At 46.2% G+C, this 16,890-nt stretch overlaps 1 protein-coding gene across 1 annotated transcript in view; it reads right to left on the reverse strand.

Annotated features, from left to right (window-relative positions):
* LOC138645810 (oocyte zinc finger protein XlCOF6-like) overlaps window positions 1-15,117 on the reverse strand; it is an 86,621-nt gene extending 71,504 nt beyond the window's left edge. The window contains exon 1 of the mRNA XM_069735326.1: window positions 14,929-15,117. The gene's annotated coding sequence lies outside the window, so the exon portion shown is untranslated. The remainder of the gene's footprint in view (window positions 1-14,928) is intronic.
* Between the last annotated feature and the right edge of the window lie 1,773 nt (window positions 15,118-16,890).

Genomic DNA, 16,890 nt, shown 5'->3' on the forward strand with positions numbered 1-16,890 from the left:
ATCGTTAGGGCTGAGAGTACTAAATTTAGGTCCCATGGGACTATCCTTTGTTTAATAATTGGTCTAGACCTGGTGACTGCTTTAAAGAATCTAGAAATCCAGTGATTACTGGCTAAATTAAGATTATATAACGCTCCCAGCGCTGACACCTGAACTCTAAGAGTACTTGTGGCCAAGCCTATTTCCAGGCCTTTTTGTAAAAATTCAAGAATCTGGTTAATACATGGTTCTTGGTCAATTTGAGTCCCTGAAAATGATAAAAATTTTCTCCATACCCTCACATAAATGCCCGTTGTAGAGGGTTTCCTACTTTTAAGGAGAGTATTTACCAGATTCTGAGAGAACCCTTTCCCCCTCAGTAAGGACCTCTCAAGTTCCATGCCGCTAGGTGTAAGTTGGCTACTTGAGGATGGAGGATTGGTCCCTGGGAGAGCAGATCTGGTAGCTCTGGAAGAATCCATGGTTGGCAGACAGACATCTTCCTCAGCCAAGGAAACCAAGCCCTCTTGGGCCAAAATGGAGCTATCAAGATTACCCGGGCCTTGTCCTCCCGAATCTTCCTCAGGACTAGGGGAATCAGATTTAGAGGGGGAAAAGCATACGCGAGCCTGAAGTGCCAAGATATCAGCAGAGCGTCCACAGCGTATGGGTTGTCTTTTGGATTTAGGGAGCAGAATTGGTGTAATTTTTTGTTCTCTCTGTTGGCAAAAAGGTCTATCTCCGGACAACCCCATAACTGAATGATCTGACTGAAAATGGCTGGATTTAACGACCACTCCCCCTGTCTGAGCATGTTGCGGCTTAGATAGTCGGCTTTGGTGTTGATACTTCCTTTTATATGAAGCGCCGTCAGGGAGAGAAGATGTACTTCGGCCACCTGAAAGATATGATTTGCGACCTCCATCAATGTACTGGATCGCGTGCCACCTTGACGATTAATGTAGGCCACAGTTACCCGATTGTCTGACAAAAGCCTGACGTGTCGACCCTGTAGGGGTACAAGGAATCTATTTAAGGCATGTTTTACTGCCAACAGTTCTTTCAAGTTGGAGGAAGAGTCCTGTTCAGACTGAGACCATAGTCCCTGAACCCAATCCTCCCCTAAGTGAGCCCCCCCACCCTTTGGGGCTAGCGTCCGTAGTCAACACCCTAGATATGTGATTTATCCAAGGGACCCCCCTGTGTAGATTCGAAGTGTGAGTCCACCAACCAAGCGAATGTACAGTCTCCGCAGAAAGTGTGAATTTACTGTCGAGGTGAGCTTTTAGACGACGGGAATTGTGTAACACGTCCCACTGTAAAGCCCTCGTGTGGAACTGTGCCCAGAGAACTGCCGGGATGCAGGACGTAAGAGAACCCAAGATTGACATCGCACTTCTGACTGATACTAAGGGATTATTTATTGCCCTGGTGACCAACTGCTTAATCTTAGCAACTTTTGTGTCCGGCAGGCGACATTCCTGCTGACTAGAGTCAATAACATATCCTAGGAATTCTTGTACTTTTAGGGGCTGAAGGCGCGATTTTTTTATATTGACCATCCAGCCCAATTTGTGTAACGCATCCATGACTTTCTGTAGTTGGTCTGTGCAATGCGACTCAGAATGACCCACAATTAGCAAATCATCCAGGTAAGGGACTATTAATATATCCTGTTCATGCAAGTGCGTCCTAACCTCCACCATGATTTTTGTAAACACCCTGGGTGCAACTGCGACTCCGAACGGAAGTGCCTGATATTGAAAGTGTTCTACTGTGCCAGCTAGGGAAACCGCCACCCTAAGAAATCTCTGATGATCAATATGAATTGGTACATGGTAATAGGCGTCTTTGAGATCTAAGACAACCATAAAACAGTGGTGAAAGAGTAATTTTATTGCTGTCTTGACCGACTCCATTTTGAAGGAGGGTATCAACAGAAAATTATTCAGGCCTTTTAAATTAATAATGGTGCGATATGAACCATCAGGTTTTTTGATCAGGAACAGAGGGGAATAAAACCCCCTACCTTCCTCGCCTGCAGGGACTTTGACTAGAACATTCTTCTGTTGGAGCTCCCGGACCTCAGACTCCAGCGCCAACTGTTCTGTAGAGGAGGAACGAACAGGTGTTAACATAAATTTGTCCCGAGGAGTATGGTGGAAGTCTAAGGTTAGGCCTTTCTCCACAATGCCTAAAATCCATGGATTGTTTGTAATCCGCACCCAGGCTGGGTAGAAGGCCGAAAGCCTACCCCCCACCTGGTCCGCTAGTCATTGTGGTTTCTTAACCTCTCGTGAAAGATTAAACATAAATCCTCTACCCCTCCTTCTGCTGTTGTCATATCTAGTAGATTCTCTGTTGGAGTCTCTATATGGTCTTCTGCGGTTGGACCATCCTCTATTATAGTCCCGTCTGTAGAAGGGTCTTCCTAGGAAGGGAAAGCGTTTTTTATTATCCCCTGCTTTTTCCAATAGCTCGTCTAGGACTGGTCCGAACAAGTGAGCTCCTTCACAAGGAATGCTACATAATTTTGTTCTAGCTTGTAAGTCCCCTGGCCAGCATTTTATCCATAGCGCTCTCCTGGCTGCATTGGATAATGCCGAGGACCTGGCGGCCAACCTGACCGAATCTGCTGAAGCATCTGAAAGGAAGGCTGCGGCATCCTGGATTATGGGCATGGAGGACAATATTTCCGACCTAGGGACTTTATCTCTGAGCTGATCTTCGAGGTGACCCAACCATACCATCAAGGATCGAGCGGTACAAGTGGCTGCTATAGCTGGCCTCAAGGACCCCGCTGAAGTCTCCCAAGCTCCTTTAAGGAAGATGTCGGCTTTCCTATCTAACGGGTCTTTCAAATTCCCCAAGTCGTCGAAGGGGAGAGACGTTTTTTTGCATGCCTTAGCGACTGCTGCATCCAGCTTCGGGACTTTATCCCATGAGGACGAAGCCGCTTCCTCAAAGGGATACCGTCTTTTAAAGGCTGGCGGAAGCGACCCCTTCCTTTCTGGTTTCTTCCATTCTTTTGAGATTAACGATTTGATTTTGTCAATCACTGGAAAGGCTCTTCGGGATTTTCGCTCAATACCCCTGAACATAACATCCTGAATGGAACATTCCGACTGGGTATCTTCTATCCCCATTGTGCTGTTAACTGCTTTGACCAGATGGTTAACCCTATCTAGGGACAAACAGGCTCGAGTAGACTCCTGATCCTCAGAGGAGGAAGTAGACGGAAGAGACCCTGAGCTTAGCTCACCCGAGTCCGAATCTACCTCAGATAAAGGGGATGATCTTTTAGCCTCTGCTCCCCGAGACTTGGATCTCTCGGCACCTTTAATTTCCTGTCTCACCATCTCTCTTATTGTAGAGGTTAGATCAGGCACCTCCTCCTCCAGTAAACGTTGAATACATATTTTACATAACTTTTTCAAATGCCCATCTGGAAGCGGCTCTGCACATTCGGCACACTGCCTATGTTTGGCTTTGGACAAACTTTTCTTCCCCTGATAGAGGAAAAAAGACAAGGGGAACACAATCATCACTAAGTGGACTTTCACGAAGCTCACTTACCCCGTCCAGTAATGAGTGGTACCGTAGATGGGGGGTCCTTCGTAGCCGGCAAATCCTTACGGCCTGAGGACTTTGGTATAGAGATCCGTGCCTCCTTAGCTCCACCAGCGCGGCTACCTGCTGCTGGCTGATAGTTCCTTCTGGCGACTCCATTATGGAATGGGTGAGGAACTCTGATCATCCCAGCTTGCCGCCTTAAATACCCCCAAGGTACCGCCCCCAGATGGGGGCCAGCAGGGAATCCCAGGTGGTCATTAATCATCCGCCGCTGCGCTGCGCTACCCTCCCTGAAGCCCCGACCGCTCCCGCAGCTGGGCGCCGCCATTAGCCGGAGATGACGCTACTGCGCATGCCCAGCCGCGTCATCCGGACACGCCCCCTTCAGGACGCGGCGGCGGCGCCAAGCCGACACGCGGACCAGGACGCCAGCAGACCCCCTCCGGACCAATGCCGCGTCCCTGCCCGGAACAGCGTGACTCCCGGACCCCAAGTAGCCAAGCACCTCTTCATAGGTACCTCTGCGCTGCGGACGCCCGAGAAGCTAGCCTATGTCAGAGGCTGCTTCCTCCTGCTGCCACCTACACCGCGCAGTGCCCCTGCCGTGTGGTGCTTCCTGCCTCCTGGACGGGCCGAGGTAGGGGACACCCGCTACCTGTACCGGGCCGCCAGGAGTGGGGAGTCTTCTTAACTTCGACCCTCTTCTCAGGGCCTGTCTGAAAGAGGTTCCGCTGTCAGGGACAGGAAACCAAACTGACGCGGGAGAGAGGTACCGCCCTTTTTATGTCTGTAGGTTTCCTGTCCCTGAAGGGCGGATCCCCTCTCTCGTTGTGCTGTCATGGCGACTGAATAAATATTAACCCCTTTACCCCCAAGGGTGGTTTGCACGTTAATGACCAGGCCAATTTTTACAATTCTGACCACTGTCCCTTTATGAGGTTATAACTCCGAAACGCTTCAACGGATCCTGGTGATTCTGACATTGTTTTCTCGTGACATATTGTACTTCATGATAGTGGTAAAATTTCTTTGATAGTACCTGCGTTTATTTGTGAAAAGTTGTTGTCCAATTTGTCCCGAGTACGCTGATACCCCATATGTGGCAGTAAACCACTGTTTGGGCGCATGGGAGAGCTCGGAAGGGAAGGAGCGCCGTTTGACTTTTCAATGCAAAATTGACAGGAATTGAGATGGGACGCCATGTTGCGTTTGGAGAGCCACTGATGTGCCTAAACATTGAAACCCCCCACAAGTGACACCATTTTGGAAAGTAGACCCCCTAAGGAACTTATCTGGATGTGTGGTGAGCACTTTGACCCACCAAGGGCTTCACAGAAGTTTATAATGCAGAGCCATAAAAATAAAACAAAATTTTTTTTCCCACAAAAATTATTTTTTAGCCCCCAGTTTTGTATTTTCCCTAGGGTAACAGGAGAAATTGGACCCCAAAAGTTGTTGTCCAATTTGTCCTGAGTACGCTGATACCCCATATGTGGGGGGGAACCACCGTTTGGGTGCATGGGAGGGTTCGGAAGGGAAGGAGCGCCATTTGGAATGCAGACTTAGATGGAATCGTCTGCAGGCGTCACATTGCGTTTGCAGAGCCCCTAATGTACCTAAACAGTAGAAACCCCCCACAAGTGACACCATTTTGGAAAGTAGACCCCCTAAGGAACTCATCTTGATGTGTTGTGAGAGCTTTGAACCCCCAAGTATTTCACTACAGTTTATAACGCAGAGCCATGCAAATAAAAAATATTTTTTTTTCCACAAAAATTATATTTTAGCCCCTAGTTTTGTATTTTTCCAAGGTTAGCAGGAGAAATTGGACCCTAAATGTTGTTGTCCAATTTGTCCTGAGTACGCTGATACCCGATATGTGGGGGGGAACCACCGTTTGGGCGCATGGGAGGGCTCGGAAGGGAAGGAGCATCATTTGGAATGCAGACTTAGATGGATTGGTCTGCAGGCGTCACATTGCGTTTGCAGAGCCCCTAATGTACCTAAACAGTAGAAACCTCCCACAAGTGACCCCATATTGGAAACTAGACCCCTCAATGAACTTATCTAGATGTGTTGTGAGAACTTTGAACCCCCAAGTGTTTCACTACAGTTTATAACGCAGAGCCGTGAAAATAAAAAATCTTTTTGTTTTCCCACAAAAATTATTTTTTAGCCCCCAGTTTTGTATTTTCCCAAGGGTAACAGGAGAAATTGGTCCACAAAAGTTGTTGTCTAATTTGTCCTGAGTACGCTGATACCCCATATGTTGGGGTAAACTCCTGTTTGGGCACACAGGAGAGCTCGGAAGGGAAGGAGCACTGTTTTACTTTTTCAACGCAGAATTGGCTGGAATTGAGATCGGACGCCATGTCGTGTTTGGAGAGCCCCTGATGTGCCGAAACAGTGGAAACCCCCCAATTATAACTGAAACCCTAATCTAAACACACCCCTAACCCTTCTTCCAACGGTAACCCTAACCACACCTCTAACCCTGACACACCCCTAACCCTAATCCCAACCCTATTCCCAACTGTAAATGTAATCTAAACCCTAACCCTAACTTTAGCCCCAACCCTAACTGTAGCCCCAACCCTAACCCTAACCCTAGCCCTAACCCTAGCCCTAACCCTAACCCTAGCCCTAACCCTAGCCCTAACCCTAACCCTAGCCCTAACCCTAGCCCTAACCCTAGCCCTAACCCTAGCCCTAGCCCTAACCCTAGCCCTAACCCTAGCCCTAGCCCTAACCCTAGCCCTAACCCTAGCCCTAACCCTAGCCCTAACGGGAAAATGGAAATAAATACATTTTTTTTTATTTTTCCCTAACTAAGGGGGTGATGAAGGGGGTTTGATTTACTTTTATAGCGAGTTTTTTAGCGGATTTTTATGATTGGCAGCCGTCACACACTGAAAGACCCTTTTTATTGCAAAAAATATTTTTTGCAATACCACATTTTGAGAGCTATAATTTTTCCATATTTTGGTCCACAGAGTCATGTGAGGTCTTGTTTTTTGCGGGACGAGTTGACGTTTTTATTGAAAACATTTTTGGGCACGTGACATTTTTTTATCGCTTTTTATTCCGATTTTTGTGAGGAAGAATGACCAAAAGCCAGCTATTCATGAATTTCTATTGGGGGAGGCGTTTATACCGTTCCGCGTTTGGTAAAATTGATAAATCAGTTTTATTCTTCGGGTCAGTACGATTACAGCGATACCTCATTTATATCATTTTTTTATGGTTTGGCGCTTTTATACGATAAAAACTATTTTACAGAAAAAATAATTATTTTTGCATCGCTTTATTCTCAGGACTATAACTTTTTTATTTTTTTGCTGATGATGCTGTATGGCGGCTCTTTTTTTGCGGGACAAAATGACGCTTTCAGCGGTACCATGGTTATTTATATCTGTCCTTTTGATCGCGTGTTATTCCACTTTTTGTTCGGCGGTATGATAATAAAGCGTTGTTTTTTGCCTCGTTTTTTTTTTTTTTTTCTTACGGTGTTTACTGAAGGGGTTAACTAGTGGGACAGTTTTATAGGTCGGGTCGTTACGGACGCGGCGATACTAAATATCTGTACTTTTATTGTTTTTTTTTTTTATTTAGATGAAGAAATGTATTTATGGGAATAATATATTTTTTTTTTTTTCATTATTTTGGAATATTTTTTTTTATTTTTTTTACATATTTGGAAATTTTTTTTTTTACTTTTTTACTTTGTCCCAGGGGGGGACATCACAGATCAGTGATCTGACAGTTTGCACAGCACTCTGTCAGATCACTGATCTGACATGCAGCGCTGCAGCCTTCACAGTGCCTGCTCTGAGCAGGCTCTGTGAAGCCACCTCCCTCCCTGCAGGACCCGGATCCGCGGCCATCTTGGATCCGGGGCTCGAGCAGGGAGGGAGGTGAGGAGACCCTCGCAGCAACGCGATCACATCGCGTTGCTGCGGGGGGCTCAGGGAAGCCCGCAGGGAGCCCCCTCCCTGCGCGGTGCTTCCCTGCACCGCCGGCACATCGCGATCATCTTTGATCGCGGTGTGCCAGGGGTTAATGTGCCGGGGGCGGTCCGTGACCGCTCCTGGCACATAGTGCCGGATGTCAGCTGCGATAAGCAGCTGACACCCGGCCGCGATCGGCCGCGCTCCCCCCGTGAGCGCGGCCGATCGGCTATGACGTACTATCCCGTCCAGGGTCAGATAAGCCCAGGGCACCTCGACGGGATAGTACGTCTAAGGTCACAGAGGGGTTAATATATATATACATATACTGTATGTGTCTACTGACATTATATATATATATATATATATATATATATATATATATATATATATATATATATATATATATATATATATACATATATACATATATAGACATATATAGACATATATAGACAGTATATATGTTTTTTGTTTGTTTTTTTAAAACATGGATCCCTTGTATAGCCGTATGTCGGTTTTGCAAGCATGCGAGAAAAACACGCAGTACAGATGCCATACGGATTACATACGGAGGATGCCATGCGCAAAAAACGCTGAAACACCCTGCCTACGGAGGAGCTATGGACCACTATTTTGTGGACTTTTCAGCGTATTACGGCCATAATATATGGACCGTATTGTCTTACGCTGAGTGTGACGCCGGCCTATGGCTGATAGACACTTCTGCTGGTTGTCCTCATATGACCTCGAGCGTGGGAACTTTTCAGAATATTCTCCCAGCCTCGAGGTCATATGAGGACAACCAGCAGAGGGCGCATCACCGCGAATGAAGGTAACTACAGGTCATTGACCTACTTTCCACTAATTCGCTGGGGTTTTACAGGCAGGAGCACAGCTGCATTATAGCAGAGCTCCTGCCTGTAAAATATTTTAACCCCTTCAGATGGATTTACATCGTGGGACGTGACAGATCATCGGAAGGTATGAGATATTGTTGTTTTTTTATTTTTCCTTTGTTACAGAGCGAGGGTCTTCAGGTGGATTACCAGGATAATAAAATATTCCAACAACCTGTGTTTGTATTTCATTAAAAGACTTTGTAATAATGTGTGTGTGTGTGTGTGTGTGTGTGTGTGTGTGTGTGTGTGTGTGTGTGTGTGTGTGTGTGTGTGTGTGTGTGTGTGTGTGTGTGTTTTTAACCATTTCATACAATTGGATTAATAATGGATAGGTGTCATAATTGACGCCTCTCCATTATTAATCTGGCTTAATGTCACCTTACAATAGCAAGGTGACATTAACCCTTCATTACCCCATATCCCACTGCTACACGGGAATGGGAAGAGAGTGGCCAAGTGCCAGAATAGGCGCATCTTCCAGATGTGCCTTTTCTGGGGGCAGATGTTTTTAGCCAGGGAGGGGGCCAATAACCATGGACTATCTGCCCTCAGTCACTGGCTTTACTACTCTGGCGGAGATATGAAATAGGAAATATCTATCCGATGATTTCTAGGTAACTATAAAATACACTTAAGATTATATACCTGTGATGTTCGCTGTTCACCTTGGTGTAGTATTTCATCTGATTGTGAGGCACTGTTTTAATATTTATATGTTGTTTTATGTATGTTAAATAAAGATTTTGTCTTAAAGTATACACTTCGTGACTAGGGTTTATTACCTTATGGTCAATATGTTTATATTGAGCTTGGAATGTGGCCCATTGGTAACCTGAGGAAATGAGTTGGTGCGTTTTGTTCATTCATTGTATGTAAACCATGTCTCATATCATGTCGGGCTTAGGAAGGAGATAGGTTTAAAGCCGATAATTCAATTGCCGGCTTTTGCTATCTCGCGCTGGATGAAATATTAATATATATACATACAGTGGGGCAAAAAAGTATTTAGTCAGTCAGCAATAGTGCAAGTTCCACCACTTAAAAAGATGAGAGGCGTCTGTAATTTACATCATAGGTAGACCTCAAATATGGGAGACAAACTGAGAAAAAAAATCCAGAAAATCACATTGTCTGTTTTTTTAACATTTTATTTGCATATTATGGTGGAAAATAAGTATTTGGTCAGAAACAAAATTTCATCTCAATACTTTGTAATATATCCTTTGTTGGCAATGACAGAGGTCAAACGTTTTCTGTAAGTCTTCACAAGGTTGCCACACACTGTTGTTGGTATGTTGGCCCATTCCTCCATGCAGATCTCCTCTAGAGCAGTGATGTTTTTGGCTTTTCGCTTGGCAACACGGACTTTCAACTCCCTCCAAAGGTTTTCTATAGGGTTGAGATCTGGAGACTGGCTAGGCCACTCCAGGACCTTGAAATGCTTCTTACGAAGCCACTCCTTCGTTGCCCTGGCGGTGTGCTTTGGATCATCGTCATGTTGAAAGACCCAGCCACGCTTCATCTTCAATGCCCTGGCTGATGGAAGGAGGTTTGCACTCAAAATCTCACGATACATGGCCCCATTTATTCTTTCATGTACCCGGATCAGTCGTCCTGGCCCCTTTGCAGAGAAACAGCCCCAAAGCATGATGTTTACACCACCATGCTTTACAGTAGGTATGGTGTTTGATGGATGCAACTCAGTATTCTTTTTCCTCCAAACACGACAAGTTGTGTTTCTACCAAACAGTTCCAGTTTGGTTTCATCAGACCATAGGACATTCTCCCAAAACTCCTCTGGATCATCCAAATGCTCTCTAGCAAACTTCAGACGGGCCCGGACATGTACTGGCTTAAGCAGTGGGACACGTCTGGCACTGCAGGATCTGAGTCCATGGTGGTGTAGTGTGTTACTTATGGTAGGCCTTGTTACATTGGTCCCAGCTCTCTGCAGTTCATTCACTAGGTCCCCCCGCGTGGTTCTGGGATTTTTGCTCACCGTTCTTGTGATCATTCTGACCCCACGGGGTGGGATTTTGCGTGGAGCCCCAGATCGAGGGAGATTATCAGTGGTCTTGTATGTCTTCCATTTTCTAATTATTGCTCCCACTGTTGATTTCTTCACTCCAAGCTGGTTGGCTATTGCAGATTCAGTCTTCCCAGCCTGGTGCAGGGCTACAATTTTGTTTCTGGTGTCCTTTGACAGCTCTTTGGTCTTCACCATAGTGGAGTTTGGAGTCAGACTGTTTGAGGGTGTGCACAGGTGTCTTTTTATACTGATAACAAGTTTAAACAGGTGCCATTACTAAAGGTAATGAGTGGAGGAAAGAGGAGACTCTTAAAGAAGAAGTTACAGGTCTGTGAGAGCCAGAAATCTTGATTGTTTGTTTCTGACCAATTACTTATTTTCCACCATAATATGCAAATAAAATGTTAAAAAAACAGACAATGTGATTTTCTGGATTTTTTTTTCTCAGTTTGTCTCCCATAGTTGAGGTCTACCTATGATGTAAATTACAGACGCCTCTCATCTTTTTAAGTGGTGGAACTTGCACTATTGCTGACTGACTAAATACTTTTTTGCCCCACTGTATATGTGCCTACTGACATATATATATATATAAAGAAAGAAAAATGGAACAGCACAAAGTTCACCAATGGTGGGTGCTTAGCCCCCTGGATAAAATGGTCCAAGCATAAATCCAACATGTATACCAAATAGTAAAAATGAAGGCAGCACTCCAAAAGTTTCAGGTGAAAAAAAGGTGAAGTTTTAATCGACCCACATCACTGCGCGACGTTTCGGCTCACTGAGCCTTTTTCAAGCTTGAAAAAGGCTCAGTGAGCCGAAACGTCGCGCAGTGATGTGGGTCGATTAAAACTTCACCTTTTTTTCACCTGAAACTTTTGGAGTGCTGCCTTCTTTTTTGCTACTTGGTGTGTGTGTGTGTGTGTGTGTGTGTGTGTGTATATGTGTATATATATATATATATATATGTTACGATTTTTTGAGCACATGGATCCATTGTATGTCCATAGGTCGGTTTTGCAAGCCTGCGAGAAAATCTCGCAGTACGGATGCCATACGGATTACATACGGAGGATGCCATGCGCAAAATACGCTGACACACCCTGCCTACGGAGGAGATACGGACCACTATTTTGGGGACTTTTCTGCGTATTACGGCCGTGTATTACGGACCGTATTGTCTTACGCCGAGTGTGACCCCGGCCTAAGGGTGGCATGGAAGCCACCACCTGCGAGGTCACTGGAGATTACAGTTTGCGGTTATCACAGAACCCTCTGAGCTGTCAACTGTCACTTGAGGTGAACTCAAGGAGCACAGTGACCGGCAATATGCATAACCAGGCGGAAACATTGTAGTAGGTTGGATTGCCGGACTGCCCCCTGCGTGACACAGGGGCACTACAGTACGGAAGTCCGACAGTGAACCAGTGGAATCATTACAGTGCATCAGATGGTGAATCACTGTTGGACTGCGTTGCCCACTAGAATTTGTTACATACAGCAAGCTAAATCTAAGTGGGCAGAAGGACCTGGTGTTTTAGCTTACTAAGGCTAGGGTCACATTGCGTTAGGGCAGTCCGTTTAGCGCATAGCGCTATGGACTGTGCTAACACAATGTCCCAAAAGGGATCGCATTAGCCGATCCCGCTAGCGCAGATCCCCGATCTGCACTAGCGAGGAACGGACCGCGAACGCTGCAAGCAGTGTTCGCGGTCCGTCACTCAAATGACGGCACATCGCTAGCGCACGCCCAATGTGGGCGTGCGCTAGCGATGCGTTCGCCATTACAGGCTATGGTGGCGTTAACGGACTACGTTACTCCGCGTTATGCCGCGGTGTAACAGTCCGTTAATCGCGGTCACATAACGCAATGTGACCCTAGCCTAAGTCTGGTATTAAACCACTTCAAGGGACCTGGTCCTTTATCCCACTTGGATTTAGCTTTCTCACAGTGAGCAGGCTAAATTCAAGTTGGCAGAAGGACCTGGTCCTTTAGCCTGCTAGATCTAGTAGATCATCTTTCATCGCAATGCGTCGGGCCGACGTACCGACAGACGTTGTGAAAGTTTTGCACGACGTGGGCAGCGGATGCAGTTTTTCGACGCATCCGCTGCCCATTCTGCAGTCTGGGGAGGAGGGGGCGGAGTTTCGGCCGAAAATGGCGGACGCGATGTACAAAAACACGTTACATTGAACATTTTTTTGTGACGACGGTCCGCCAAAACACGACGGATCCGTAGCACCACGGACGCGACGTGTGGCAATCCGTCGCGATCCGTCGTTAATACAAGTTTATGGTAAAAAAAACGCATCCTGCGAGAACATTTGCAGGATCCGTTTTTGCCCAAAATGACGGATTGCGACGGATTGCAAGAAAAGGAAGTGAAAAAGAGGCCTTAGCCGAATGGGATTTAGCTTTCTCACAGAGCAGGCTAAATTCAAGCTGGCAGAAGGACCTGGTCCTTTAGCCTCCTATAGTATTAAAACACTCACAGGCACCTGGTCCTTTAGCCAACTGGGATTTAGTTTTCTCACAGAGACCAGGATAAATCCAAGTTGAAAGAAGGACCTGGTCCTTTAGCCTGCTAGGTCTAGTATTAAAACACTCACACACTCACAGGGACCTGGTCCTTTAGCCGACCGGGATTTAGCTTTCTCACAGAGAGCAGGCTAAATCCAAGTTGGCAGAAGGACCTGGTCCCTTAGCCTGCTAGATTTAGTGTTAAAACACTCACAGGGACCTGGTCCTTTAGCCGACCGGGATTTAGCTTTCTCACAGAGAGCAGGCAAAATTCAAGTTGGCAGAAGGACCTGGTCCCTTAGCCTGCTAGATCTAGCGTTAAAACACTCACAGGGACCTGGTCCTTTAGCCGACCGGGATTTAGCTTTCTCACAGAGAGCAGGCTAAATCCAAGTTGGCAGAAGGACCTGGTCCATTTGGCCAATAGTTATAGAATTGACCCCTTCACAACGCATGATGTAGTTGCATCATATATAATAAAAATATTTTTTTTTAAAAATATCGCTTTTGCTCCATTTAAAAAAAAAATAAATAAATTGGGAATTGATGTGTTCAGAAAGGTCTGACTGGTAAACGGCATAACGAGACGTAAACTCGAAACGCCATAATTACGTTTTTTTTTGTCGCCGCAACATTGCAATAAAATGAAATAAGAGGTGATCAAAACATGGTATCCGCGCCAAAATGGTATCAATAATAACGTCCCGCCAAAATAAAAAAAATCCCAACGGCGATGTGGATGGAAAAATAAGTTATGGGAAGGAAAAAAAATGTTAAAAAACGGAAAATCGCCCGAGGGTTAAAACACTCCTAGGTGCATGCATGGAAAAAAAATCTGTGGTCGTGTGATCTACAAAAATGATCACCAGAAAATAAAACGGGACGCGGATGAGATTGGCGCAGAATATTGTACACACTGGGATTAAGGGGAAAATTCTTGCGTATAATCGTCACATATAAATAAATGTGTGATCAGATGTCATATCTAGTATGCGGCTCAAAAAAATGACATGACAGGATTCATATATATCTATATACAATAAGGGTCCTTCTATCTACTTGGATTTAGCCTTCTTATATAGAGCAGGCTAAATCCAAGTCGGATAAAGGACCTGGTCCCTCTGTAACCGGGAAATAGCCGCCTCTGTGTGAGAAAGCTAAATCCCAGTAGATAGAAGGACCTGGTCCCTTAGCCGACTGGGATTTAGCCACAACCCTGGAAGGAGCCCATACACTCTAGGCTCAACCCTCAACCTATCCGCCCGTGTGCACCGCTCAGGACATTCCGACCGGAAACAGAGGAGCCTGCGCCAGGTGGCCGCTGGGAGACGTGCAGCAACGTCACGTGACCGCCAGACACTGTTCCCTTGTTTCTCTTGACTCCTCTTCTTCCCACAACTTTTTCCTTTATTTCATTTTCCAAAATATTCAATTGCATTTATATTAATTGGGAAGTTGTAAAACAACCAAAAACACCAAATCTCAAACGTAACCTGTTCGTTGCCCATAGCAACCGACCACACAGAGTCTATGTTTGTTAACTCGACTTTCTAGTATAATTAGTTGTCTGGGGTGGGTTTTCTATGTATTTTCTGCCTCCCACACTGGTGGAGCATTATGTCCGCAGTGTATGGGGCACAGAACAGACGGTGAAACAGCACAAATCCCCGCTAATATCCGCCCACAGCTGTGAGGAGAGGCCTCCAGATTAGATGGCGCTTATTACTGCAGCATTTCCTTCTTCACACTATGAGGAATACAGCGCCATCTAGTGGGAGCAGCGCGGTGTGGGGGGAGATCCGGCCAGGAGGCCCGGGCACCGGCCCCAGCACGTCCCCTGTACAGCCGGGCAGGATGGTGCTGCAGCCCCGGGGAGAGCTCCGGCCTCACGCCCGCCCGCTCAGCATTATCACATCGTATGGGGACGAGAAACAAAAAATCCCCGTCACCTCAGAAGGCGCCATTCACAAATCTCACCGAGGCGATCACCGCATAACTACAGGCGCGACATTCCGCCCCAGCACCAGACACGGAGAGTGGAACCTTCAACCTTCCGCAACCTCCCGCTCAGCACACATCCCAGAAGCCTTTGCGCGAGCGATGAGATCTTCTCTACATCCCACATAAAACCTTCCAATCTAATCGCTCACAATGCAATAATAACCCAGATCGCTGATAATAATCGTCACCATCTCCGTTATTAGTACGTGAAACCGTTGCAGTAAAGCGATTTGCATTGAGAGGGACTATATTGTAGAGCGGAGGGATACTTATTGTAGGACCATAACAATAGCTACTAAGGGCGGTGTGAGAAAGTCGTTCTGCAATCCCATTGGCTCTCGCTGAGTCTGGTTATGGAGCACTAATAAAGCTTGGTTGCAGAGTCATAAAGTCTATCTATATAATTGTCTAAGGTCCACTTCTGTGTGTTTGTGACGGAAAACCGCGTCGATGATTGGTTGCGGCCGTTAGGCCACGACCAATCAGCGACGGGCACAGTCCGACCGCGACTTGGCCCCTCCCTCCTCCCCTGCAGTTATGTCTCCTTCATACTCCCCCCCCCCCCCCCAGTCAGCGCCCACATAGCCTTATAGGCTACGTTCACATTTGCGTTGTGCGCCGGCGACGCAACGCACAACGCAAATAAAAACGCACGCTATAACGCTGCGTTTTGCGACACATGCGTCCTTTTTTGGGAAAAATTTAGACGCAAAAAAAATGCAACTTGCTGCGTTTTCTGCGCCCCACGCTTGCAGTAAAAAAAAAAAACGCATGCGTCGCAAAACGCAGCACAACGCATGTCCATGCGTCCCCCATGTTAAATATAGGGGCGCATGACGCATGCTTTGCCGCAGCTGCGCCCGACGCAGCACCGCAAAACGCTAATGTGAACGTAGCCTTAGACAGACTGCCTTACACCGTAGCATAACGGTGCCATTAACCCTCTGTGTGACCAACTTTTTACTATTGATGCTGCCTATGCAGCATCAATAGTAAAAACATATAATGTTAAAAATAACAAAAATAATAAAAAAATCATTATAAACTCACCCTCCGATGGCCCCCGAATCCAGCCGAGGCCTTTCCCACTCCTCTCGCACCGCTCCGGTCCCCAGAATGCATTGCAGCAATGACCGAAGATGACGTAGCGTGTTATTGCCGTGTTATTTCCGCAATGCATTCTTGGGACCGAAGCGGCGCGCGAGGAGCGGGAGAGGCCTGGGCTGGATCCGGGGGTCGTCGGAGGGTGAGTATATAACTATTTTTTATTTTAATTATTTTTTAAACAAGGATATGGTGCCCACATTGCTATATACCATGTGGGCTGTGTTATATACTGGATGGGCTGTGCTATATACTATGTGGCTGTGCAATATACTACATGGGCTGTGCAATATACTACGTGGCTCTGCAATATACTATGTAGGCTATGTTATATACTACGTGGCTGTGCAATATACTATATGGCCTGTGCAATATACTACGTGGATGTGCAATATACTACATGGGCTCTTATACGTGGGCTGTGTTATATGCTACGTGGCTACTGCGTGGGTTGTTATATACCACGTGAGCTGTGTTATATGCTACGTGGGCTGTTATATACTACATGGCTGTGCTATATACCACGTGAGCTGTGTTATATGCTACGTGGGCTGTGCTATATACTACGTGTGCTGTGCAATATACTACGTGGCTGTGCTATATACTAATATACTATGTGGCTGTGCTATATACTACGTGGCTGTGCTATATACTACGTGGGCTGTGTTATATGCTACGTGAACTGTAATATGCTACGTGGGCTGTTAAATACTACATGGCTGTGTTATATGCTACATGGGCTGTTATATACTACGTGGCTGTGCTATATACTAAGTGGCCGGCCGCGAACAATCAGCGACAGGTGCACTCCGGCCACGAATTGGCAGGGGATTT

The sequence above is a fragment of the Ranitomeya imitator genome, chromosome 7, assembly GCF_032444005.1.
Source record: "Ranitomeya imitator isolate aRanImi1 chromosome 7, aRanImi1.pri, whole genome shotgun sequence".
Lineage (NCBI taxonomy): Eukaryota > Metazoa > Chordata > Amphibia > Anura > Dendrobatidae > Ranitomeya > Ranitomeya imitator.